At 41.8% G+C, this 27,238-nt stretch overlaps 1 pseudogene; it reads right to left on the bottom strand.

The window, feature by feature from the left end:
• Positions 1–22,009: 22,009 nt before the first annotated feature.
• Positions 22,010–26,982, bottom strand: LOC136578736 (forkhead activin signal transducer 3-like; annotated as a pseudogene).
• Between the last annotated feature and the right edge of the window lie 256 nt (positions 26,983–27,238).

Genomic DNA, 27,238 nt, shown 5'->3' with positions numbered 1-27,238 from the left:
CAAATGTGATTCCAATTGTGACAGCCATATGTACATGTAACGAGCAACTGAGGTAGCCGCGATGTTAGCATCTATCAAGTTGGCTGTAGTCTCACAACCGCACTCAAGGAGCCCATGCACCTTCTGGTCCATGGGATCCTTAAGCTGAGAAGCATCCGCAAATGGGAGTGCTGTCTTTTAAATTAATTTAGTGACTTGAATGTCGACTTTCGAAACTGTATTCCATAATTAAGTCTCATCAGTGGGGAACAAGAGCTTGTCCTTGAAGTCTTTCAACATCGACAACCGCTTCTTTTCCCATTCATCTTCCACCAGTTGTTTTAGTGTTTAACGTGAAAACACTTGTTCTCAGCCCGCCAAACATCTCGTCCTGAATAGACCTGGGTTGTTGGATGTCTGATAGTTCCATTGTATTATGAACTGCTGTTATTAGTTCTTCTAAGTCACAGTTTGAAAAATAATAATTTTTCTCATCCTCTAAGAGGACCGGCGTGGACATGTCTGAAATTTCACCTTCAGACATTTCCAAGTCTGACTCATTGGAGTCCAAAGAAGCCGGGACCTGCGTCCGATTCCTTTTTGCAGGCCTAGACGCCCCAGGCTTAGGTTGGGAAGCAGGATAGATTTTAATTGCCTGGATTTCCTCCCGCACCATCTAGTGAATACCTTCCATTAAAGATTGTTGTTCCTCTAACAATATTAGATGTGCAATCGACACACGTTTTTTCAAATTATCCTCCCTCTGTCCCATTGGGACAGGAAGAACACTGGAGAATGGCGGTGTGATGCGGCCTTTTAAACTCTCCTCTTCCTGTCCCAACGAGGTCAAAGGGCAACCTCCATGTGTGCTGCCAGGATGGACGAAGTGGGAAAGAGATTTAAGGATGGGCTTAAAGTTAACCTTAAAAACTGTTGCATAGACATCAAGAACTGGGAAGCGCTGGCCCTCGAGTGCTCAATTGAGGGGTCAGCCATTAATATAACTGTGAATTTTGAAGAGGTATGAATGAAGGGTAAAAGGAAGAAACATATCAAGATGAAAACATGTTAAACTAACCCTTGTCGGGACCATCTTCCAATTGGACGCTGATGTCCCCACTGCAAAAGAACTCGTGGATCAAGAATAGGTCTCTATAGTCACTAATGGACCCATCACAAAAACCCCATACTTTGAAAGCTATCATGCATGGCCACAAGTGATAGTCCATGTATGCAATCATGAAGCTATCCCTATCCTAAAGCATGTAATTTTCTCTTTGAATCGTCAGAATACCCCTTTAAGTCAATGAGATGTTTGATTCATCCCTGATACCTACTTTGTTTAGATATAGTGTTGTAGTTCTTATGTGAACAAAGCTGGAGATATTCGCAGCTTCAACTCAGGATCCGTTTTCAAATGAAAAAGTTGAATTAAAAAATATCAGTAAGAAGAGAAGAAACTTTTGTAAGATTTTTAATACATATTTACAATGGAAGAAAAGCCCCGGTGTGCCTACTTATTATACAGAGATGAGTCGCTGCAGGTTCTTGGCACACATGAATAATAGTACAGGTTTGATTATTGTATTTACATTTGTATCCTACAGAAGACTGAAGAGACAATGTAGCGTCTCTAGAAGACATCATAGAGCGGAATAAAGGGTTTTAGTGACTGTGACTTTTTTTAACTTTTGTTGGAAGGTAAATACTGAATGTGATTCAAAAACAAATACGGAATGTGAGAATAACCACTGATTTCTCTGCAGTTGCACCTCAGTCTCTAATGTGTCAGATGCCCTACAGCTATACATGAATACAGTGTAATGTGGGGAGGTTCGCTCTCCAGCTGGGATTGTTGTCGCTGATGGCCCTGTATTCAGGCTGCTTGTTGACGAACATTACATATGACTGACCCCAGTGATATCCCATAAAGACTGTATTGTCCCCCAAATCGGTCACCACAGGGGGCTCCACTCTCACAGCATAGGAGGCTTGTATTCCTTTAGCATCTCACCCCACCCTGATGCTTCAAGTACTGAAGAGTATCTCAGTGAATGCACCCACCGCTAGGACCTTACATAAGAATACTGCTATATGTATGTGTTTATGTAGGTTTGTCATGAAAGTCCTTAAGTGTTGCAACTTCCTTCATTTTTCACAAAACATTGAAATGCATAATGCATTTCATAGTTTCCTCTGGATGATGACTGGGAGGAGCAGAGTGAAAGCGCACCTTATAGTAAAGGCTTCACACAACTATATGCGCAAATCTGCTCGCCTCAGTGTGACGTATTTGTGCATAAATGAGGATATTGAGCTGGATTTCTGCGCATGTCTGCACATACCGCTAGTACCATATTTTCTAGACACGCAGGGCCAGTTCACAAATGTGTGTGACAAACCCCTTCCATGAATTAAAAGGCTATTCAAGCTTTTGTGTTCCTTTCTCCGCGCATTTGCGCAGTGTTGTCACGCATCCCCTTGCATATTTGCATACCTTCCATAGACTTCTATGGGGGCTTTTGCTGCACAAAACGAAGAGAAGTAGAGTAGGTTCTACCTTTTTCATAAGTGCGCAAAACACTCATGAGAACAAAGCCATTGAAATCAATGGGTTCTATTCTCTGTATTTTATGCATGCAAAAACATGTGCAAATATGGTCACGGGAAGAAGCCTAAAAATCCTGCAGCAGAAGTCATCAGACGAGGTATATTTGTGTTCTAGTTGGCTTACAGTGTTACGCTGTAGATGTATTGATGGGTAATAATGGAGATATCCAAGCTCAATGTACTTCTATACAGGCTACATGCATGGCACCTCTAGGGCAAAAGAATGAGTAGAGCTTAAATAAAAGTCTGGGTACTGTTTACGGTATGGGGTACGGTTGAAGATTTGGAAAGTTACGGCATTCAGAAGGTTTCAATGACATTGAGCAGTTATGTGAAGGGCTGAACACATATGACAGCTTCTAGAAGATGTAGCAACAGGAAACCGATGTTTGCCAGCAGCACAAACCTATAGGCCTCATACGGCAATGCAAAGACAATGCACAGTCACAGTAGAATCTGAATCACGACTTCATATACGTATCCAGGCACTATAGAAACAAGCGTGGCAGCATAAATGGTGCAATAAAATCCAAGTTCCTTTATTCTTTCATGACCGTTAAAAACGGCAACGCTTCAACCCTATCTAGGTCTTCTTCAAGCTTACTAGGTACAGGCAACACAACATTGTTAAATAGGTAACCACTTAGCTCCTCACCAATCACAATACAGTTCCAACCATTTAGACACATTCCCCCAACAGGTGAAACAAATATACAGCAGATTAACCCCTTCCCGCTATAGGACGTATATTTACATCCTGCAGTGTCAGGGGATGTATGAAGAAAGATTGCGGGGCGATCTCTCTTCATGTATCATCCTTCATATATTCATAGATCTCTCTTCATATATCGAGGGTGCCGGCTGTTTATTACAGCCACCTCCCTGGTGGCAACAACCCTGATAAGCAGCTTGGCTGATTGAAGCTGTTAACCCTTTAAATGATGTTGACAATTCTGACAGCAGCATTTAAATCCCCCGAACGATGTTGCAGGTCCCATACGGCCCCCCACGATGAGATCGCTGGGAGCCGTGCTGTCTTGGCAGAATGCCTATCAAACCATGCCCGTGGGGTGGCTTGATAGACTGCCTGCCCAATATCAGTATGATGTAATGCCATGGTATTACATAATACTGCAGGGGCAACCAAAGTATTGCAAGTTGTCATCCCCTGTGGGGACTAAAAAACAAAGCAAAAAAGAGCAATAAACTTTTTTACTAATTATTTGAACAAAAGAAATGAAAGTAAAAAGAAACCCTTTTGCCATATTTACAATAAAAGAATCTAATAAGTACATATTTGGTATCACTGTGTCCGTAAAAGTCCGATCCATCAAAGTAATGCATTATTTACCCCACATGGTGGACATTGTCCGAAAAAGAAAGCTATAAAGAACGCCAGACAGGCGCTTTTTTGGTGCAACTGTCTCCAAGAAAGAATGCAATAAAAAGCGATCAGTCAGTCGTATGTATTCTAAAATGGTGCCAACGCAAACTACAGGCCATCCTGCAAAAAAGGAGTCCTTGTACAACTATGTCTATGGAAAAATAAAGTTATTGCATGCAGAAGATGGCGGCAGAAAATGAATGTAAAAAATTAAATGTCTCTTGAAAAGAAAATGCAAGCAGTACTGCAAAAAAAACCCAAAAACTGTTTGGTATCGTAGTAATCGTACTGACACAGAATAAAGCTATCGTGTCATTTTTGTTGCTATTTGTGTGCAGTAGAAGCAAGACACCCTGAAAGATGGCGGAATGTCTTTTTTTTTTATTTTACTGCACTTTAGAGTTTTTAAAAAGTTTTTCAGTACATTGTATGGTACATTAATTAGTACCTTTGAAAAATACAGCTTGTTCCGCAAAAAACAAACCTCCATACAGCAACGTCGATGGATAAATAAAGGACTTACAATGTTTTTAAGGGAGGGGGGGGGGGGAAAGGGCAGCATCATTAAGGGGTTAAACAGATATGCATCATATAATTACAGCTCAGATATGTTCAGGGGTATCCAGGATCCCAGCGCTGTCATCCAGCCTGGCCGCCTCCACTGTGCATGACGTTCATGACGTTCCTAGTCCCACGGGACGCCATCCTCAAGCAAACCAGGGTTGTCTAGACAACCACAGACGCTGTCACTCGTCGGGCAAGAAGCTTACGCTCTAACAGCGCTATATATTCCTCCAGAACAATACACTCCATTATCACAATCAACAGAAATTATTCAAGTTACTGGGCTAAATTTACACACAGATATAACCCGGCAGGGTAGCTAATACACTGCCAATCAATCTCCATTAAGAGCTCTCAACATATATGGAGATTGGTTTGTACTTTGTCCCTGATCATATCGGGGCCCCAGTATATATCCACTATTCAATTGACATGTATCTTAATTAACGCTTGTCAAATGTATCTACAATTAATCTGCACCCATGCCCCGAAAGCGGAATGGTGGACCTAAAAATCCCAAATTTGCCTTGCACAGGATAACAATCCATGATAAATACTCATTAGTTTTCATTCATAGTAGACACCCCTAGTTTTCTAAATGAGTATTTCCTAGAGTAGTAGATACTCCAGTACTAGTGGTCCAATAAAGTAGACCCATTGACAAAAAATAAATTTATTAGGTATGTGTCTCAAATCTATCAAATATCTTTCATATATCAAAACAAAACCAATTTTTTGTTATAGAATATTATGCAAAGAAAGCCAGATAGACACCGACTGACATTAAGAGAAGAGAATCAATTAATTCAATTTAAGAATACTAAATGTCTCAAACAAGAAACCACATTGCATCAATAATCCAGAGCAGTAGACATCGTTGGGGGGAACCTGGTCGGGGCACAAAGAGATCCCAGATTCCCCACGAAGTAAAATAACACACATAACTACAAGTTAAAATCACGTGATATAAAAAACACATGGCCCTACACTAGCCCTTCACAGACTGGACGTATTAAAATATTAAATGATCTTTATTAGAAAAAAGGTCTAAAAAATGCACACGAGGGCAAGACCACTAGGACAGAAGACCATAATAGTGCAACACAGAACCCCGGAGCCCAGTAATTAACAAACGCATATGTCAGACACAGAAGTGAGAGATGAATCTCTTAGTTGCGGTCACATGGACCTATATTATAGGTTATAAAGTGGACCCAATATACATGCAGTTTCCCTCTGAATTAGAGACCTGAATGTAGTAGAGAAAAAGACCCAAAGGACTCAGATTTAGAGTGTATTGGAGTAGAGTATCTGTCAACAAAACTAAGCAGCCCCTAAATCTCTACACGTTTCACCGCCCATGGGGCAGATCTTCAGGAGGTGTGGGAGCACTGATAAAGACAGACCATAAATTATAGTTAAATGTATGATTCTGAGAGGCTGTATACTGTATAGTTGCAAATACGGCAGCTTGAGGTACTATCACCTACTATAAGATCAGATCTCTATCCTAGTACTCCACAGTAGTAGACTGTTCCCCAATAGCAAGAACATAGAGTAGAAAGGAGGATAGAAGGAGTCTATAGGGACTCCATGGTTAGTATACCAAAGCCAGGGCAATGCCTGGAAAGCTATTACAGTATCGTTATTGTCTAAGAAAGGTTAGAGTCCGACCTCAGTGCCCTGCAAAGAGGACTTTCCTCAACCCCCCCCCCCCCCCCTTCTCAAAGGAGATCCTGCCTAGTAAAAATAAAAAAGCAGCACCTCTGGCCTGGATGGTAACCTATTAGACCTTTTTTCTAGTAAAGATTATCATTTAATATTAAGTCTAGTCTGTGAATGGCTTCTATTCTACCTAGACTTCCTGCACTCTGTGAATTGTCATGGCCCTACATTAAAAGCAAAACATACACGTAGCCATTGCAGTATACAGGATATTACATTATATATAGGGCAAAATATTATAATCTAAATTCAATTCCTTTCAGGGCTAGGGTGTCCAATGTATAAATCCACCAGAATTGCTTTCTTTTTCAACAATTGGACACGGTCATCACCCTCATTAACATAGGAACATGATCTATGGCCTAAAGCGTAGTTGATTGATAGAATGTCTTTTTACAAGAAAATGTCTTGAAACAGGTAGCTCCCTATTGTTACTATGGAATGTACTCTTATACTTAACTATTTTCAATCCAATTTCCATTGTGGTCTCACCTACATGGCATAAGCCACATTGGCCTGTTATAATGTAGACCACAAATGACGATGAGCATGGGTATCTATTTTATGATGTCATAGGTTTCACTCATCAATGGATATCTACATTTATCCCCCTTTGTAGATTTCGACAGCAAGAGCAATTCAGAATTGGGAAGTTGCCCATTTTTAATGGGGCTAATAACTTCTGTCTGGGGATATTGTCAGAACTATATGTTGGGTGTTGAAGGTGTTTATAGGGGGCAGGCTCGCTTATGCATATTTGGTGGTTCAGCCCAGACATAGCAGGGTTGTGGTCAGAGGTGGGGGCCTTATATAACGATCTGATGGGTAAATCATTGGTACTTCAGAAATGGCACTTCTCTTAATTTTACAAGGCTCTATCGTAGATAGTAAAAGGTAAATCCTCTGCTTTTTCATCCTGGCTATGAAAATTGTGATCCCTCGACTATGGAAATCCCAGGCCCCCACCTACACGTTTGAGCTGGGTCTTGGCCAAGGACAAGATTAACTACATAGAAAGATTAAGGGCCAAGGATGAAACTAAATGGTTGGCATATAAGAAATATGGAAGGTGTTGAGGACTTTTCCTTGATCTGCAAGATGTGACCGTCGGATAGTGGACGGAGTAACATAAGTTTGGGAGAAGTTAAGAGGGGAAAGTTAGGGATGAGACGAGAGATGGGGGAAATAAATAGATAAAGTAAGAGAGTCTGAGGGGGTTAGCGTGGCCGTAGACATTTTGACTTACGTTTCTTTTTTTCGTTCTTTTTTTGTTCCTTTTTTCTTCCTTTTTTCTTTGTCTATTTAATAGGAAGAAATGGTATTCGTTTATAAAGGAATTTTATGGCTAGTGGTGTCCGGAGAGACTTCGGTGAGTGTCACTTTGGTCGTCTTAGGCAGACCAGAGTCAAACTGAACACGAAAGAAGCAATCAATGGTATTGATTCATATACATATACAAGAATGAAATATATCATTTAGAATGGAGTTCTTGTGGGTTAATGACTATTAAGGGGTTGTATTTGGATGTCTACTCAATCTCTGTTATTGTTATCTATGTTATTATATACTTATTTTGCTTATTTTGTTAACTGCTAGGTGTATGATTCTTTAGTAATAAAATAAATATTTATTCAGAACAATATGTTGAGTGATCCAATTTATCTCTTAAATTGGGTACCCTTTTATAGGACATAATGGGGCAGAGGTAAACTCCACAACATTCCCACAACGATCAATGTTTTCTAATGATGCCCGTAATTTTGCTACTCATCGACCCAAAAGTCAAGACAAGGGGTACCCTGTCCATCCCACGTGTCTTCCTCCTGTGTCAATAGCTCCTCATTTGTTATTTATTTGGCCGTATTAGAGGCCTCAAAAACCAATGACTCCGGATAGCCCCTGACAAAAATCTAGAACTCATTTTTCCAATATTGTATCTATCACTTGTTTATTCACAATATGTATGACCCTAAGGAGTTGGTTCCAAGGTAAGAAGTTCATCATCCCCCTAGGGTGATAACTTTGATATAAACAAAGATTATTTTTGGCAGTGGGATTTTCATAGAGACCCATTTCAAGGCTGCCACCACGTTTGATAACCATGACGTTGAGGAATTGAATCTTTTCTGTAGATTTAGTCACCGAAAAAGAAAAATTAAGAAATAACTTAAAATTTTTTTTTTGACTCCTGGATAGACTTAAACATATATGTGAGGTGCCATCCCGAATTATGGATAGGCACCAGGAAACCTCACATCTCATAACCTATTCCTTCTAACTGTGCAGGGCCTAGGATACCATACATCCATATAATTTACATCGGTATAGGTATGATGATAGAACCCTGACACCACACTTTAAAAAAGATACTGAATAGGAAGGCACTTCCTTTTCATGTATAGAAGCCTTTAGTTCTAGGCTCACAGAGTACAGATTTAAACAGAAATTATCTGTGTAGTATATCTTTATAGCTCAGTCAGTAGCCCATAGGAGAAGAGTAGCAATTATTATTGCAGTACTTATCAGATACAGCGACTCCCTTCTTTTATTTGTATTAAACCCTTTATTCCATATGTCCCCCTTTCTATTTGCCTAATTGGCAGTAGAAAAACAAAAATACACACACATATATATATATATATATATATATATATATATATATATATATATATATATAATATATTTGAGGGCTGATCCCTCCAAGTGTCCAAATTTACTTATCCTGATGGAATTGGAGACTAAGGGGTTAAGTTTAAAATAGCAGCAAGGGAGGTACGCATATTATTCAAGGATCTACTTCATATGTTCCGCCCTTTCTGCCAAGACAACTCGTTCCTACAGCACCAGATTATAGGCACCGGTAATGGAAGGGTTAATATCAGAGGTTCTTAAATGTATCAGGGTCTCAGAGAAACTGGCGCCGCTAGTGTTAGATTCTTTCCCCGGCTGTCCCCCTATTTCCAGTAGGATTTTTTTTTCTTAAATGTTGAAGGAAATATCTGGTATTAGAGGAACTTGATGAGAATATAGCCCCTAGGGGAGAATCTAATCTGACTCCTCCGATGCTGAGGAGACATAGTAAACTCTAGCTAAGTGGGCACCATTGTAGCCGCCTGACAGATGGTATCAGGCGGCCCGCTGCACTCTGCTAAATAACTATCTGGGATGCTGACTACCTAATCTCCAGCAAAAGTAATAAAGTGTAATTTGCAGCATGGAAAAACTTCATAAAAAATTAAATTTTATTATTCTATGGTCTTTAACCCCTTGAGTGTCGGGTTTCCTACCACCCTGTCGTGCCCACCAGGGCAGGTTTTTTTCAAATGGTCTAATCATTGAATTTCAACTAATTTTGCAGCTGCGTCTCAAGAGCCATAACTTTTTCATTTTTCCATTGACATGGCCACATAAGGGCTTGTTTTTTGCGGGACAAGTTGTGATTTTTTAAAGAGGGGGGAGGAAAAAAAGAAATGGGGAAAAAAGAAAAAAAGGGGCCATGTCATTAAGAGGTTAAATGTATTAACTTCCTTCTCTGGGTCATTACGACGCATGGATACCACATGTGTGATTGTATATTTGATTTTTTTACAAAGTAAAGGGAGACAAGTGTTTTTTTATTATTTGTTTTTATAATTTTTTAACTTTTTTATTTTTTTTTATTTTTTTTTCGTCCCTTTTGGGGACTTCCACAGGGACCCATCAAGACCCCTGATCACATTCCGGGGGTCCGATGGTGACAGCCCTTTACATGCTGCAGTGACATAGACTGCAGCATGTAAACGGTTAACACAGCAGAGATCAGAGGTTTTCTTTGATCTCTGCTGTAAGAGCAGGTACCTAGCTGTCCTCTGGCAGCCAAGCACTAGCTCTCCCTGCCACAGAGACCATCGGCTTGCTTCTGACAAGCTGATGGTCTCTATGGCAAGCTGTAAACAAAGCAGGAGATTGCCGGCATATTGGCAATATCTTCTGCTGGTTTTTCAAAGCCCTTGCTTTGTTCTCTGTGGGTCTGTGCAGGCAGAGCACACTGTCACAGCTTGTGGCATTGTGCTCTGCAGCTCCCATAGTGATACATAGCCCAGAAATCTTCCGGGCTATGTCGCTATGAGCAGTGGAGCTCGTCCCGGAAAATTTCCGGGCGTGCCACTCAAGGGGTTAAAAAGCTAAGCTACATTTCGGCCTTAGAAGGCCTTTTTCAAGCTTGATTGGGATTGACTACTGAGTCTTGAGACTCAGACTCATTGTTGAGTGGCTTGCATTTTTTCACCTCACCCCTAGTAGGTATGGATTGAGTGCTGATGGATACTTTTCCCTTTGTACCTAATCTACAGTGACTCATTTCTACAGTCAGCCTTCTGTTGCTGACTGTGTCATCAGGACGATAGAGAGCAGGCGGGAGCGGTCGTGATGCCTGGCCGCATTCCCAATAATGAGTGCTGCGCTTCGGGTCCCGACAGCACTTACATGTAAATAGCCCCACCTTCCCTATTCCTGAGGTCATTCCGCTCTGCACCAATCCTGATCCACAGTCATCCTATAGGCCATCCCTCATCCGCTTCTCACGATATGTGAGCACTAGATGAGAGCAGGAGTCTGTCTGCCCCATTAACATAGCGAGGAGATCAGCACTGGACAGCTCCTGTTCCGCCATATCATAGGGCATGTTGTTCAGCCTAATGTGATAATCAGCACTGGACAGCTCCCTCCATTGATTTGTTATTGTGCACTATGCTGATAAATTTCTAGATTAAAATAAGTCTATTTCCGCACATCCAATGCTTATGAGAGAGGGATTGATGTAGTACACATCTGTGGGTATTGATATTAGCGTATAATGGTTTCCGGGGAAGCATTGCCTTAAAGGGATGGTTTCTGTTAGTGGTGCAGAGGCCAAAAATCTGTGTATGTATAATACCTTGAAATTAGCTGGTCCGGCCAATTATAGCATAATTAAGAGTTCGCATTCAGCTTTCAATTTAAAATTGGATGCAAAAAATGCATTACCTATACATTTAATCAGATAAGGACTTAAAAAGGCTCAATAAGAGGGGCCCATGTATACATATATTCCACTTTGTTTACCTCCTGGTGTTAAGAGGGTATAGAGTTGTTTCTTTGCCCACCTATTACTCTTAGGTGGCCAGGAAAATCATTGCTGGTGATTCTTCCCACACCTACGTAGGACCAAAAATCTTATCATGTAAATAATGTATAGGAGACATGTTCACTCTAACCTGCCGGAGAACAAGGTTTGCAATCTATCCACACGCATTCCTTCTGCAATAGTTTTCTGTCGATGTTTCCCCTTCTTCCATTGGATTTAATTAACTCTATTCCCTGGAATTGCAAAACACTCGGATCATTATTATGATGATCATTCACGCCGGTCGCCAAGCTGGTGTGTTCACTTCTCCTGATGTTACCCACATGGGCTAAAATTCTTCCCCTGAACTGCTTTTTGGTCTTTCCCACGTAGTGCAAGTGACAAAATACACTACCCCTGATGTCTTACAGTTTATAAAGTTATGACTTAGTGTTTAGGTTTTTTTTTTAACAATAGTTTTTATTACATTTTCAAATATGCATAGAAATATATAGCAATATACAAAATTTCCAGACGTAACACAATGATGTAGCTACAAGCCTTATATCTTCTGGATAGATTATTTATAACAAAATAGTGGCAATCAAATATTGTTGTGTTTCTCTTCTTTCATTATTATTGTAAAATGCTCTTTCCAAAAATAGCAAACAATGGCCTGGCTAGGGCCAAAGCACATATCAAGAAGGGAGGGGTGGGAACAGGGAAGAATCCAGGTGTGGGGTGTGGATGGGGGGAAGTTCACTCTCTCCCGGTGCTGCGGCCCTGAAGGGAATCAAGAAGCTTTATGCCAGGAACAAGCAATAGTTTATTTTGCAGCTAAAAATAAGAAAGAAATCAGTTTTCTGGAGTTTGCGGGCATATTCTTGTTTTCTTTTTTTAATTGATCAGAGCCTCCTATGGATTTTTGTGCAGGTTGTGGTATGTTACTGAGTAAATTAGGGAGTATGTCCTAATCCAAAGTCATTTGACTCTAGAGCAGGACCACCATATGTTGAGCATGTCTCCAGGGGAAGAACAACCCCGGAATCAATCTTTAGAGTAGCCAGGAACCGCTAGTGCAATTCCAGTAGAGACTAAGTACCAGTGTAGAAGGATTTTATTTGAAGTTTCCAACATTAATGTGTTACGGAAGCCACAATTGGTTGATCTCCAAATCTGGGACCACTCCTCCTCATCTAGAATGCTACCTAAGTCCCGCTACCATCTTGTTACATGTGATAATTATGTGCGGTACATAGTATAGACAAGGTTCAAATAAATTTGAGAAATAAGACCTTTTGCTTGTGGGTGTTTAAGGCAAAATGATTCGAAGGGCGTAAAGGTGTAAGGGGGTTTTGTGTTTTTTTGTAGGGAGGACAACCAATTTTTTAACTGTAAGTAATGTTTTATGGATCCCAAACTCTAAGAGTGTTTAATAATTGGGTTAGCAATCACAGGCTTGTAAGTTGGGGGGGGGGGGGGGGGTCCATAAAAGTAAATCTACTGTGACAGGGTGTATATCCATGGCCTGTAGTAAGCCAAACGGGGGCATTAGTAGTGGAATGAAAGGAGGCTAGCTGGGCCATACCTCCTTGCCGTCTATGCCTATATAAAGTGGAACATGATACCCTGTGAATAGTTATTCCAGATAAAATGGAGGGTCATCTGCTGTAGTGTCTTCAAGAAATGCCCAGGTACTTGTACTGGAAGAGCTCTAAAAAATAAAGGTTAGGAAGGAAATAAATTGTTAGGGAGTTCGCTTTTCCAATCCATGATATATGGTATATGTCCCAGCTTTTCAATAGTGGGCGGAGTTTATGGAGGAGTGGTATATAATTTTGCATATATAACGAGGTATAGGAATTTGTCAGACTTATACCCAGGTAGCTCAGCGACCCGGTCATCCACTGAAATGGGAAGTTGGAATGGAGTAGAGAGATTGTGTGTGTGGGTAGGGTAAGATTAAAAGCTTTTGATTTTGCCTCAATAATTTTCAAACCAGAAATTGAGCCGAACCTGGACAGTTCCACTATAAGATACGGGATTGTGGTGTGAGGAGATATTATAGCAAGTATGTCATCCGCAAACATACTAATTTTGTGTTGGACCTCAGCAATTTCGATTCCTCTAATGTTGGGATTGTTACACATTTTTATAGCTAATGGTTCTAAGGCTAGAATGAAGAGTGGGAAAAGTGGGATGACTTAGTGGTTTTAGAGCTCACAAACACAGGACCTTTTTTGATGTATTGGCAGGCTTTACAATCCAAGCAAGGAAACGTGACTTTAATCCTGCTGGAGGTCAGCCATGTTTCTTTTGGTGGTTTGGGGGTAAAATGGCTATGGACCAAATGGTCCTTTAAATTTCTACCCCTCCGATACGTAATCGAGATCTCCCCCCTCCCCCAGGCATTCTGCTAGATCTTCATCCTTGAGTAGGATATTCCAGTACGTGCCTATTATCTTGCTCATGTTTCTCAATTGGTCATCATTAAAGATGAGCGAACACCAAAATGTTCGGGTTCGCGTTATTCGAAACGAACTTCCCGCGATGTTCGGGTGTTCGTTTCGAATAACGAACCCCATTGAAGTCAATGGGCGACCGGAACATTTTTGTATTTCGCCGATGCTCGCTAAGGTTTTCATGTGTGAAAATCTTGGCAATTCAAGAAAATGATGGGAACGACACAGCACGTTCTCCTCTGCCACAGCTGTAACAGCTGTGGCAGAGAAGAACGATGTTAGCCCATTGAATTCAATGGAGCCGTCAATACAGCCGACTCCACTGAATGAAATGGGCTGCCGGCGATCGCGGGATGAATTGTCGGAAAGGGGTTAAATATATAAGCCCTTTCCTGCAATTCATCCAGAAATGTGTAAAAATAAAAAATATATATATACTCACCTGGTGCCGACAGACGGAGTTCAGCGCGGCAGGCTGCAGTTCTCCTGAACTGCTCTGAACAGCTGTTAGTAGTATTCAGCAGCCGGGGATTTAAAATCCCCGCCTGCTGAATAAGATGCCTCTGAATGGTCACAGCCTGACCAATCAGAGGCCAGCCCTCACTCACACCCATTCATGAATTCAGAACGATGTGAATTCATGAATGGGTGTGAGTGAGGGCTGGCCTCTGATTGGTCAGGCTGTGACCATTCAGAGGCATCTTATTCAGCAGGCGGGGATTTTAAATCCCCGGCTGCTGAATACTACTAACAGCTGTTCAGAGCAGTTCAGGAGAACTGCAGCCTGCCGCGCTGAACTCCGTCTGTCGGCACCAGGTGAGTATATATATATTTTTTATTTTTACACATTTCTGGATGAATTGCAGGAAAGGGCTTATATATTTAACCCCTTTCCGACAATTCATCCCGCGATCGCCGGCAGCCCATTGCATTCAGTGGAGTCGGCTGTATTGCCGGTTCCATTGAATTCAATGGGCAAACATCGTTCTTCTCTGTCACAGCTGTTACAGCTGTGGCAGAGAAGAAGGATTTGTCTTCTATATGTTCTCAATGGGGTTGGCGCTGCTGCCGCCGGCCCCATTGAGCGCATATAGAAATGATTTCTCAGGGAAGAAAGTTAAAGTAACCCGAACATCCGAACATCGTGTGGTGTTCGTTACGAATAACGAACATCCCGAACACCCTAATATTCGCCCGAGCATCAAGCTCGGACGAGTACGTTCGCTCATCTCTAGTCATCATATGTCCCAATGATTCTCACCACTTTTTGTGACTCTGTTCTGTGCTTAACTTTCAACAGGTTTCTTCTATTCATATCCCTAGTTATTCCAAGGGCCTTAGTGAGTGTGTCCTTGGGATACCCCCTGTCTGTGACTCTCCTGGTCATCTCTTCTGCTTGAGACTCAAATTCATCCTCTTCTGAGCAGTTTCTCCTAACTCTGATATACTGCCCCTTGGGTAAACCCCTTTTTGAGAGGGGTGGGATGATAGCTCTCCCAAATGTAGGAGGTTATTTGTGGCAGTCGGTTTGCAGTACATTGTCTGTAAACTTCCTGTTTCAGATTTAGATAACTTAAGTCCAGGAAAGTAAAACCTTGTGTTTGAATATCAAATGTCAAATATAGACACGGTTGTTAAGGAATTTCACAAACTCCTGGAATTCCGCAACTGTGCCGGACCAGAGGATGAAAACATTGATAGGCCTCACCCAGAGGTCAATGAGGATTGTCCATTTTTCGTTTGCCTCCTGGAACCGATATTTCTCCTTCCACCAGCCCCGATAGAGGCACACATAAGCAGGGGCACACAGGCTCCCCATAGCGGCCCCCCTAAGCTGGTGGAAGAACCACCCCTCAAACAAAAAATTGTGCTCCAGGACAAATTTAAGCAGTCCCAGGATAAAGTTATTATGGGGTGTCCATGTCCAAACTAGCTAGAAGGATATAATCTGTTACTGTGATTCCCTCTAGATGTGTCAAGATGTCAGTAGTATCTCATATATAAGATGGTAGCGCCTCCACAAAGGGTCTGAGTATGATATTTATATTATCGCTTGCCTTCTGTGTCAGGGAATCTATCCTTGACATTATAAGCCTTCCCTTCAGGGGATGGCAAGACATGCTTGGCCATTGTAATATAGTGTTCATCTTTTGGCCTAAGTACAGAAGACACAAGACATTGCAGGGGCATCGGGGATGTGCGGTTACACAAAAGCTCAACACAAAAAAAAAGGGTGCGCATGCTTTGGCGCATCACATGTGGGTTGTTGGTCAAATATATTCCAGTAACATGTAATGCCAAGTGTGAAGTTCGCAAAGATTCATGGAGCAAACTCTTATGTACTGTAAAGGGAAATAAGTGGCCAAGACAGGCGGAAAACAAGGATGGTAAAGTCAAGAAATTTGTAAAGACCCAAAAGTAGAGAACATGCTGGCGTTCAATCCAAATACAGGGAAAAAGGCAACAAAGGACGGACAACTAGGTTAGTCAAAGCAAGAAGCGAACATATAGGCTCTCATTGGTATTGACCGCGACAACATTTACAGCCGCCACATTTATGTCAGAAGTCTCTTTGTTTAATTAAATAAATGATTTTAATTAAAAAAATGCACAACATTAGACAAAAAGGAAAGGAACGTCAAGTTTTTGACCGACAAAAGGGAACAAACAAAAAGGACCATCACTACATTATGACCGTGGTTATTTTTCAAACACAATAGGAAAAAAGGCATTTACAATTATAACACAAATTCAAATACGTTGTGCGGCCCTTAAGATCTGCTGCAGCCAAATAATGAAATATGGGAGAATTCACCCAGGCACCATCCTCGCATGGAAGTTTAGATGCCCCAAAAATTGCCTTGTCTAATGCACTTGCTATGGCCGTCGCCATGGAACAGCCGCCTGCTGCCATAGTACAGTACCTTCTGGAGCTAGGAAATAATGTGTTAGCTGCTCCCGAATGCGCAGGTCCACTGTTGCAGGGCGCTCATGGCGTGCGGCCTGAACCCCAAATATATTATGTAACGGGCACAGGGGTATTTCTTCTTCCCATGGACCATCCTCAAGTATTGCAAAATTATGCAGAACCAGGCAGACCTTTACCACCCCAACAGCACGATCAGGGTTCAAACAAAGCATAGTGTCTAAGACATGCCAGCGTGCCACCAAAATACCAAAGGCACACTCGATGCATCTCCTAGCCCTAGACAGTCTGTAGTTACAAAATCCGTCGCCCATCAGTTAAATGGGTAAGGCCGCATCACATGCATGGATAAAGCAAACCCCTCATCCGCCACCAGGATGAAGGGTATTGGTGGCCCATCACATCCAGAAAGGCTCTGTGCTGGAGGAACATAAAGTGAGCCTTCTTGCAGCCGCTGTCCAATTCGTGAGGCCGTAAAGGCACGTGAATCTGTTGTACGCCCCGATATCTACTAATATAAATTTATACTCTGTCCGCCATGGCCAACAAAACTACAGAGAAAAAGTGTTTATAGTTGTAGAAGCGGGTCCCAGAGTTACGCAGCTTACGGAAGCGCACGTGCTTGCCGTCCAGTGCCCCTATGCAGTTCGGGAAATCTGCATGTGCCTTAAACCCATCGGCACATGAAGCCAATGACCCACCATTGGCAGAAGCATTACTTCTGGACATAACGCATGCCACAGTGCCGCACAGGTTCGATGAACTACAGTTGACACCGTTGTATATCCTAACCGAAACTGGAAGTGGAGGGTTGCAAAGGAGTCCCCAGTAGCCAGAAATCTGCAGGTGGAGAAAAAGAACATGTTATTAAAACTTTACATGTTGTGGTAAGGCAGTTTTATGTAGGGGGAAAAGCCAGAGCAACACGCACAGCTAGACACATTTTACACAATATCATCAAAAATTTAAGTTGACAAAAGAAACTTTTCAAACAAAAAAGGCAAAAAAAAGGGTACAGATAACAGCGTGCTAAGCCTCTTCACATTACTTACAAATACCTCTTATAGGCACAAAATTCACAATCCCACAAAAGGATGAGCCGCAGGAAGTGGCGTTCTTTACAATTAAAAAACAAAAAAAACCACCATAACGGGCAGTGGGTGACAGTGCCTGCACACATGCATTTAATGAAACATGAAAAGTACAACCTTTCTAATTAAAGGCCTGCTGCATGTATTACAAACACAAAAATGTGCACAAAAATGTTAGTACCAAAAAAGACTCGACACACAGGGTGACTTTCTGCATGCAAAAACCCCAAAACACAGATACTATTTTTTTCTGATCCTCATCCCCTTTTTATCCAAAACTGAAGGATATCATGATCCCTGCCTCCTAAGGTCCCAGCCACCCTTACTTCCTCAACCATTCCCTCCCTGTTGGTAAGAATTAGGTCCAAGATAGCAGATCCACTTGTTTTCTCTTCTACCTTTCAGAAGATGAAGTTGTCAGCAAGAGCGGATAAGAATTTGTTGGGTCCATTACTTTTACCTGAGAGATTCCCAACGAATGTCTGGATCAGTAAAATCACCCATGATCACTATGTTGGGCGTCTTTGAGAGCTTGGTCATCTGATGTAGAAAGAGTTCATCCATATCTTCTGCTTGTCCAGGCGGCCTATAGTAAATGCCTATAATGGTGTCCTTTCTGTTCTTCTCTCCTTGTATTCTTACCCAAACAGTTTCTACAGAACTCCCAGCTCTGAAGCTTGAATCTCTGTGGAGATGAATGTGTTCCTAACATACAACACAACACCTCCTCCCATTTTATTAGGTCTGTTTCTTATAAATAAGTTGTATCCATCAAGCCTTGTATGCCAATCATGTGTATCATTCCATCAAGTTTCTGTGATGTCTATGACATCATATTTCTCTTCCTGTGTTAGGAGCTTCAATTCCCCTTGTTTGTTTCCCATGCTCTGGGCATTTGTGTAGAAACATGTTAGTTTGTGATCGGTGTCTCTTGCTCCTCTACTTGCATTCTGAATGTTTTGTTTCTGTTCTTTCTTTCCACTTCTAATAGCAAGGTTCTCAAACGTATTAATTAGCTGTAAATTTTTGCCTGGCCTTTCACTTCCCTCCCCATATTCTAGTTTAAAGCTCTCCTGATGAGTGAAGCAAGGCGCCCACCAAATATATGCTTACTTGTTTGTGTAAGGTGTAACTCTTCTCTAGCAAGCAGGAGAATCAACCTCACTTCTGTGTATATAGTGAGGAAAATCTGCCCGATCTCTATTTGCATATACTGAGGAGAATCTACCTTACCTATAGGGCAACAGCACACTGGCATTTGCGCAACTATGCTTGCCGCTATGGAGTTCAGCTGTGCATGAGCCAGTCTTAGTGAGACCCCATCTGGGTGCACGTTGGACCTCATCTGACCAGGCCATGTTTTTCCTCTACTCACTGATACAATTTTTGCCCTCTTTTGTCTTTTGGAGTTTCTCTTAGATACAATGGTGCTAGAACTGTCCGTCTTCTGTTATAGCCCATCCGTGATGAGGAAAGGCGAGTTGTGCATTCAGACACGTTAGTTGAAGCGCCAGCGTTGTGTTCAGCTGCGCTTTACTTGCAGCGCCTGTTGGTCACAACGATTCCTGACATCCTCCTCCAACCCTGTTTCTGTCTATTAGATCCCCTTTTGCTGGATGCTTTCCTCATCGCGCCATTTTTAGTATACACTTCACATTGCTGCACTAGAAAACCCCAGACGGTTGGGGGTGAGATCCTGTCGCTGATGACTGCGCCTCGCTGGAGTCACGCAGATCGCTAGATGATTTACATCTAATGTGGATTCACACTGAAACAGGGCACAAACACGGAACCGGCAGTATTCTTAGCCACGCCCCTTACCGTATTGTGAACGCATCAACAAAGCAAACCGACCGGGATTATTAGTGCCACCATACAGCGTCTGTATGTGGCGCTCCCTAAGGGCTCATTCACACTAGTGGATGTGGGTTTATTTATGGGCCAAAACACGCAGTATTAATCGTGTATTACATGCGGACAGGAGGGGGGTTTTACACGTGAAAACACTGCGTATTTATGTGCGCAAATAACTGTCTGAAACTCCATGGAATCTTATGCTTTAATTGAACCTTTTAAACTATACCTGAAATAAAGGCCCTGACACCAATATGGCATTTATTGGCTGCAGGTGTTTATTTTTCAAACGGGGTTAACATTTAACTCAAATTCAAAAAATGTTCTATAAAACCGAGTAGTCTTGGTCATATGAACCCAGACTAAACCAACAACCAAACATTAACATACCGTCGATGCCAACCTGCCGAAGGTGGCAATCCCCCTATCTTAAAAAATGCCCACGACAGACGCGCTGTTAGGCCCCCTGTCCACGGCAGTGATTTCACTGGTTGTAAACCACTGGTGAATCACGCTGTCTGATGCTTTCCATAGCATTGCTATGAAAAGTGCCGGCCCCCCTGTCCACGAGCGGAGAATCATTGCGAATGGCCCTGACCGGTGGAGATTAGGCTGACCGGTGGAGATTGGTCTGTGGCTCCTGCTCCCAGGCGGCGGCTTATACCGCAACGCCCGTTGACAGAGGGCCTTACTCCAAAGCAAAGGGTGGGCGAGACAACCTGCTTCGCTCTCCACTGAAGGTCCCGTCCAGCTGTCACCCGCTTATAACACAACTCCTCCTGACCAATCATCTTGTTTCCAGTTTACCACTCAGCTGGCAGCCTCTCTCTCCCGCCGATTTTCCACTGCCCAATCCAATCCTGTCACCAAGGCTCAGTAAATTCACCAGCGTGTTCTGGCACTTTCTGCTGGCCCTGAAATGAACCTCATTGACACCATTAATTCCCTACCTAACATCTAAAGCACCTCACTGCTCCAGATTCCATGAGGCCCCAGCACCTTGGTGTCCTTTGGCCGTACATGGATTTCAAGCACAAATATTCAGGTTTTCTGTGTATTTTCGCCGGCCTATTGACTTCAAGGAGCTCTTTTAGCGCATATTATGCAGCAAAGTAGGTAAATAAGGCCTCAGAATGCAGCAAATCAGGACATGCTGTTTTTTGTGGGTCTTTTTCATGCCACCAAAATTCATGTAAAAATCCACAGATATGAATAACCGCGATGACATCACTGGGTTTATTCTCTGCATGGTGCGCAGCGTATTTACGCCATGTGAACGAGCCCTTAGCGTTACTACTGTCCTTGCTGGATGTCTCCTCTGAGGGGCTCATTCACAAGTACAAAACCGGGACAAGAGTCGTTTAAAGAGAAAAAAACTTTATTAGGAGTTAAAAGACAAAAACAACAAAGATTAACCCCTACAGGACCAGACACGTTTTAGGGGTTTTACCCATCTGGTGGTTTTATTGCCTTATTTTTTTTCCTTCAGCTACCAAAATTATTTTTGCTGTTTTTTATGCACAGGGCTATTTTTTTTATATCTGTTTCAGAGTTTTTTTTTCCTTTTTTTAATTTTATTGAGGGTAAAAAGCTAAAAAAAAGATATATTTTTTTTAAAAAACTGGGAAAGGAGAAGGCAAAAGCCGTTACAGACCGCTTCACCTTCGGGTCCTCAGCTGTGTCCGGGAATAAAGCCCAGGGCCAAGTGCCGTAAATTTACTGTGCTTAAGTGATTATATATATGTGTGATATATCAGGGTGGACACCCACTTGCTTTTTTCTTGCAGGTTTTGTTAACGCGATTGTCAATTGGACTTTCTAATGTTAAAAACGCATCGCACAAAGATAGCAAAGCACAAACTTGCAAAGCGTTTGTAACATTAGAAAGTCCCATTGACAATCACGTTAAAAAAAAGAGCAAGAAAAACGCAAGTGGGTGTCCACGCTAATATATAATGTATTTATATGTATAAGAACAGTATAAATGCCGCCGTGCCCTCACCTCGGACCGGCCTGGTGAGATGCTTTGGGAAACTGATTGGAAAAATGTCAAGTATGTTCACATGTAGAGAATTCGGTGCAGATTTGCCGCAGAGAAAAATCCATGCCAAAATCAGCAGTATTGGTGTAGATTGCGGATCTGCATCAGGCTTTAATTAAAGGGGTGAAATCTGTAACAGAACATGTTACATATTTTCTTCATGCGCTCATGTAAATGAACACATTGAAAATATTGCACAGCACAAATTCGAGCGTGTGAACCGGCCTAAGAGCCTGTGAGGACCGAGGACCAACATTGTGCTATTAGACCCAAAGATTGCACGTCCACTGTTAGTAATCCACATGCCGGTATCCAGAATATCCGGCGCTGTGTGTGAGCGGCTGCCTGTATACCGGTTGAGGCGGTGGGAATAGAGGTTGTGGGGTGTATCCTTTAATATCATACACTGATCTGCTAGGGAGGAAATCAGCAGACCCTGGTGGAGGCCTTGGGGCGAGGGGTAGTTGTGGTCCTAGGCAGGAGGGGTAGGCCTCCCTCCGGTTTTGGTAAGGGGGATTAGGGCAAGGAGGTGGCATGTAGTTACCCAGGGACATAGATGGAAAGTTGGGGTAAAGCAGAAGTGGATGAATACTAGAAGGTGCAACCACATTAGGGGCAACGCAGTTCGTGTAAGATGTGGGAAAGTTCCATAGGATCTGCGGGGTCCGGGGCAGATAAGCTGGCTGCAGCAGCGGCTTCTGGTATTGGCACTGTGTAGGACGGAAGGAATGTCCGTGGACAATGAAGGGGGCCAGGTCTTGTGGATAGATATTCTGTCTGGTGACTGCCGTGTTCTGAAGCTTCATGGCGTCATCTGGAATCTTACTGACATCCACCGTCAAGTAGTTTCCTTCGCCTGCGGTTTGTGCGGATCTTTCAGGACCTGAAAAAAATAATAATAATTCAGCTGATGGCTTACTGGACAATTCTGGCTTACACAAAAGGTGAATTACAGGAGTTTTATTAATGATATCACTTATTACAGGCTGGTTGAACTCCGTCTTAGATTATACATCTGCCTTTAGTACATGCGGCCTGGTGGCATCTTGTACTGCTGGGATGAATGTATTTAATGAGCTTTCTTCTAATGGACAATGACTTCCATATACACTGTTAAGCCCTTCCCACACCATGAAATGCCATACATGTACGGCATGTAGATGGAGCCGGCTCAGAGCTGAGCCCATGTCATCCGAAATCATTGTAGCAGGACAGCCGGGGTCCTGCTACAATGACTGGGATCGCAAAGAACTTCGATCCGGGGCCGTTAATCCCTTACATGCCCCAATCAATGTTGATTGGGACATGTACAAGTCTACTGTAACAGAGGGAGGGGCTTCCTCTGCCATCCTATCACGAAAGATCAATGGTTTACCATGGTTTGTAATGGCAAAAAAATACAGATAAAGTTAAAAAAGGCTTTAAAAAATGTAAAAAAATAAATATTCAAACCCCACTTTTCTCCCTTTACTATGTAAAAAAATATTTTAAAAAAAACCCCTTGTGATCTCACTGTGTTCATAATGACGCAGAGAAAAATGCTGTTACATTATTTAACCCACAGAGTGCACAGCATAAAAATAAGCTTTTTTTGCCTATCTTGCTGAACAAAAAACATAATAGAAAGTGATCAATACGTTGCATGGATCAACAAATGGTACTATTAGAAAGTACAACTCATCCTTCAAAAAGAAAAAATCTCACAGCACCGTTGACAAAGAAAAATGTGAAGGGGCTCTTGAATGCAGTGATAAAAAAAAGAAAAATATCTTAAATTCGAAAATGTTGCAATCCACCCCCCCCCCCCCCAAACTATATATATATATTCGGTGTTGATGTAATCGTACTAAACTGCAGAATTAATTGACCATATTTATACTGTACGGTGAACGCTGTTAAAAATAAAAAGCCTGAATTGTAGATTTTATTAATCTTGCCTCTAAAAAATATGGAATCAAAATGTTAAATGGATAAATGAAGAGTTAATTCCTCAAACAAAACAAGCCCTTATAGAGCTCCCTCCATGGAAAAATAAAAAAGCTCTGGATCTTGGAATGCGGTGACACAAAAGTAATTTTTTTTTAAAGTGTTTGTTTTTACTATTTTTGTACGCAATTAGGGCTCTTTCACACAACCATAGACTATTTTCGGTTGGCCGTGTTACGGTCACAGTGCGGACGAAAATCGCTTGAACATGCGCGGAAATATCTCCCGTTTGTGCGTCCGTTCAGATGGCCCAGGAGTGGCGAGTACATGCCCAGCCCGGCATACCATCGGGTAGTTAGAGACAGTTTAGCTCTTTTCCCAAACCCCCATAAAACAACAAAAGTTCTGCAGTAAATGATATGCACCCAAATGATGTAATTAAAAAATACAAACTGTCCCACAAAAAACAAGCCCTCATGTTTTTTGCGGCTATGTTAATGGAAAAATTGAAAATGTATGGCTCCTGGAATGCGATGATGAAAAATACTGAAAATTGATTATGGTGCAAACTGGCTTTGTCATTAAGGGGTTAGGAAATCTCCCAACTATATATGGAAAAGTTACCAGCACTTATAAGAGGTATATCACTCCAGTAAGTTCTACCACCGCCGTCCATTTTTGGGTCCCTTACCTTTGTGAAGCAATCTCTAGATGATAAGTTGTGTCTGATGGAGTTTTTCCATCCCTGGTAATCTCCCTTGAAGAAGGGGAATATGTTGCTGATCTCCTGAAGAATCTGTTAGTAAAGAGTCTGCTAGTAAATTGTGCCCCTCCTTCCCTGCTTACTATTGGGTAGGAAGATCTTAGATTCTATAAAAACTTCCTGCCCCAAGATGTACATGTACAGTATATGAATAGCATGGGTTTAGGAGCTTTGCCAACCGCATCTGCAGCTGGAGGCACTTGGGATTGACAGATAGGATCCTGCTGCAACAGTGTGGATCAGAAGGATCAGTATTGATCTTGGCATGTATGGAGTTAATGGAGGAGGCTCCATTTTATGATGTCACTGGCCCACTGCCATTCAATTGTGGAGGACTGAAAGGTTGCCATGGCCTATAATGTAAACTAATAGAGCTAATAGACGCAAAACAATCCAATTGCAGGAATACAGCTTTTTGTGGAAAAACTTGCTTTTTATTTTCTTGTGGTGCTTGAATAATACAGAGAACGCGTTTCGGTTATGAAACCTTGTTCACCTCTGCAGAAGTACTGCAGTGTATTATTTGAATGGTTATAGGATCACAAAATCACAGTAACATATGGCCATATTTACTTACCAATATAGTATGACGCAGATAAGGATGCAGATGCATGACCTCCCACTAAATGCAAAAGGACCAAATGCTAAATAAAGGAGCTTAAAAAGGTGCAAGGTACTAATGAACAGCCACTTACATGACCTACAAAGCCATCCAATGCTGCACCTGGATATAGATACAGGATATAAAGGGTGCCATGCCAAACATGTTCTACTCACTGCAGATCTGGAACCCATCAATGGGTATAAAGCAGGCTGAAAAATAACAAAGAGCAAAGCACTCGGTCTCTCCAGCACCAAGGGCCAAACTGCATGGCGCAGACTATACAATATTGCTAAAAGCAAACACACAGACAGCCAAAGTGCAAAATAGAGGAGCATTGCAAAGGAGCAAGACACTGACAAGAAGCCACTCACACATCTACAGAGGGCCGGCTGCCTAACACAAAAATGCACATCAATAAACAATTCAAAATGATAAAAAAGGAGTCAGGGCAATTCACACATGTGGTGCACCATACAAACTAACAACTGATGAGTTGCGCCATTGTTAAATCAGAGGGCTGCTCTGTTACTTACAGGTGAACCGCATTGGCCTTATACTCCAGGCTTCAATGGCATATAAGGTCAAAATGCCAAATAACTGATATATTGATATGTACCAATAAATGTGAGGCATTAGTTAATATTTTGGCCAAAATATGGAAGCTCACGAGCCCTCGTCACGGGTCCTCATCTTCTTGCGAGTCCCCACACTAATTTGAAAAAAAAATTACAGAAATGGGAAAACATTTTTTTTACAAAATCACAGAAAATTAAGCCATATCCACTTACCAATATAGTAGTATTTTTTTCCCTTTTTGTGTTTATAGGATCACAGCTTAAAGTCCCCTACAGGGACATAAACAGTTAAAAGAAATTTTTTATGCATTTTGTTTTCATTTCTTTGGTTTAAAATTTTTTTAAAAAAGTTTAGTATCGAGTCATCTAACCAATAAATTGAACACACTTTTTATCCTAAAAGGCAAGTGCCCATTTTCTAAAAGCCCATTTGTGGGGATGGGGGGGGGGGGGTTGTTTATTTTGCCTCCCAAAATATGCAATAAAAGCGATTCATAAGGTACTAGGTACTCCAGAATGTTACCAACAAAAATTACAGCACATCTAAAAAAAAAAAGCCCTTAACAGCATCGTGCATGGAAAAATGAAAAAAGTCTTGTTTTTAAATGCAGTGACAAAAAACAATTATTTTACAAAAAAAAGACTTCTTATTGCGCAAGAGTGTAAAAACCTAAAAAAAAATATATAATTGTAGTTTTGTTTTAATTGTACCGACAACCAGAAAAAATGGATCTTTTTGTTTTTTACTGCATGGTGAATATTATAAAAAATGGTAAAATTGATGTGCTTTTTAACCCCCACCCCCGCCCCCCAAAAAATAAATATATATATATATTACATGTACCCCAAAATTATACCAATTAAAACTACAACTTGTCATGCAAAGAACAATTTCTCATATGGCCACGTTGGTGAAAAAATTAAATGTATTGATTTTTGAAAAGTGGGGATGAAAATCCAAAAAAATAATTGCATGTTTAAGTACCAAATTAGGCCGCGTCCTTAAGGGCTTAAGAAGTTTCTAGAACTTTGTATCTGGAAAATGGCTGTAGCTGTTGGTCAGTTCCTACTTGCCAATCACCTCCCTGTGTTTCCGGGACATAAAGGTCTCTTACCTGGGACAGCTTGAGCTTCTTTTCTGGAGAGCCTTGTATAACCAGGGCAATCATGGCCAGGTAGGAATATGGAGGCTTGGCGTATCGCTGGTAGTTTTTTCTTCCCAGGGGTCTTCTCTATCTTCTTAGGATTATCTGTGGGATCTTGCTCACGCAGAACACTTCTCCCTTCCTCTGAACTACTCTCCCTGTTGAAGTCCATCTGCAGCATCCGCTCCATGCTGGGCAGGTCAGTTGCTGGCATGTAGGTTGGATGCCAAGGATGGTATGGGTAGGACATGTCTCGCTCTTGTGTTCACCAAGTATGGAAAGTGAAGAGGTAGAGTCCACTGTGGTCTTCACTGCTCCCAATGCTGTATCTGATGTGACACTGGGCCCCATTGATAAGTCATATCACCCCACCTCCAGCATTGGCTCCAAACCAGAAGGAACCTATTGCTTGAAAACTCCCCCGCCCCCCCCCCCCCCCCATCATTATTGTTATAGAAAAACCTCTATCCATAAAGACAATAACATTGTGTCTGCACCACGTGGGC

This window comes from Eleutherodactylus coqui, chromosome 9, assembly GCF_035609145.1.
Source record: "Eleutherodactylus coqui strain aEleCoq1 chromosome 9, aEleCoq1.hap1, whole genome shotgun sequence".
Lineage (NCBI taxonomy): Eukaryota > Metazoa > Chordata > Amphibia > Anura > Eleutherodactylidae > Eleutherodactylus > Eleutherodactylus coqui.
The sequence above is the reverse complement of the archived record's forward strand: the minus strand, read 5'-3'. Positions and strand labels throughout refer to the sequence as shown.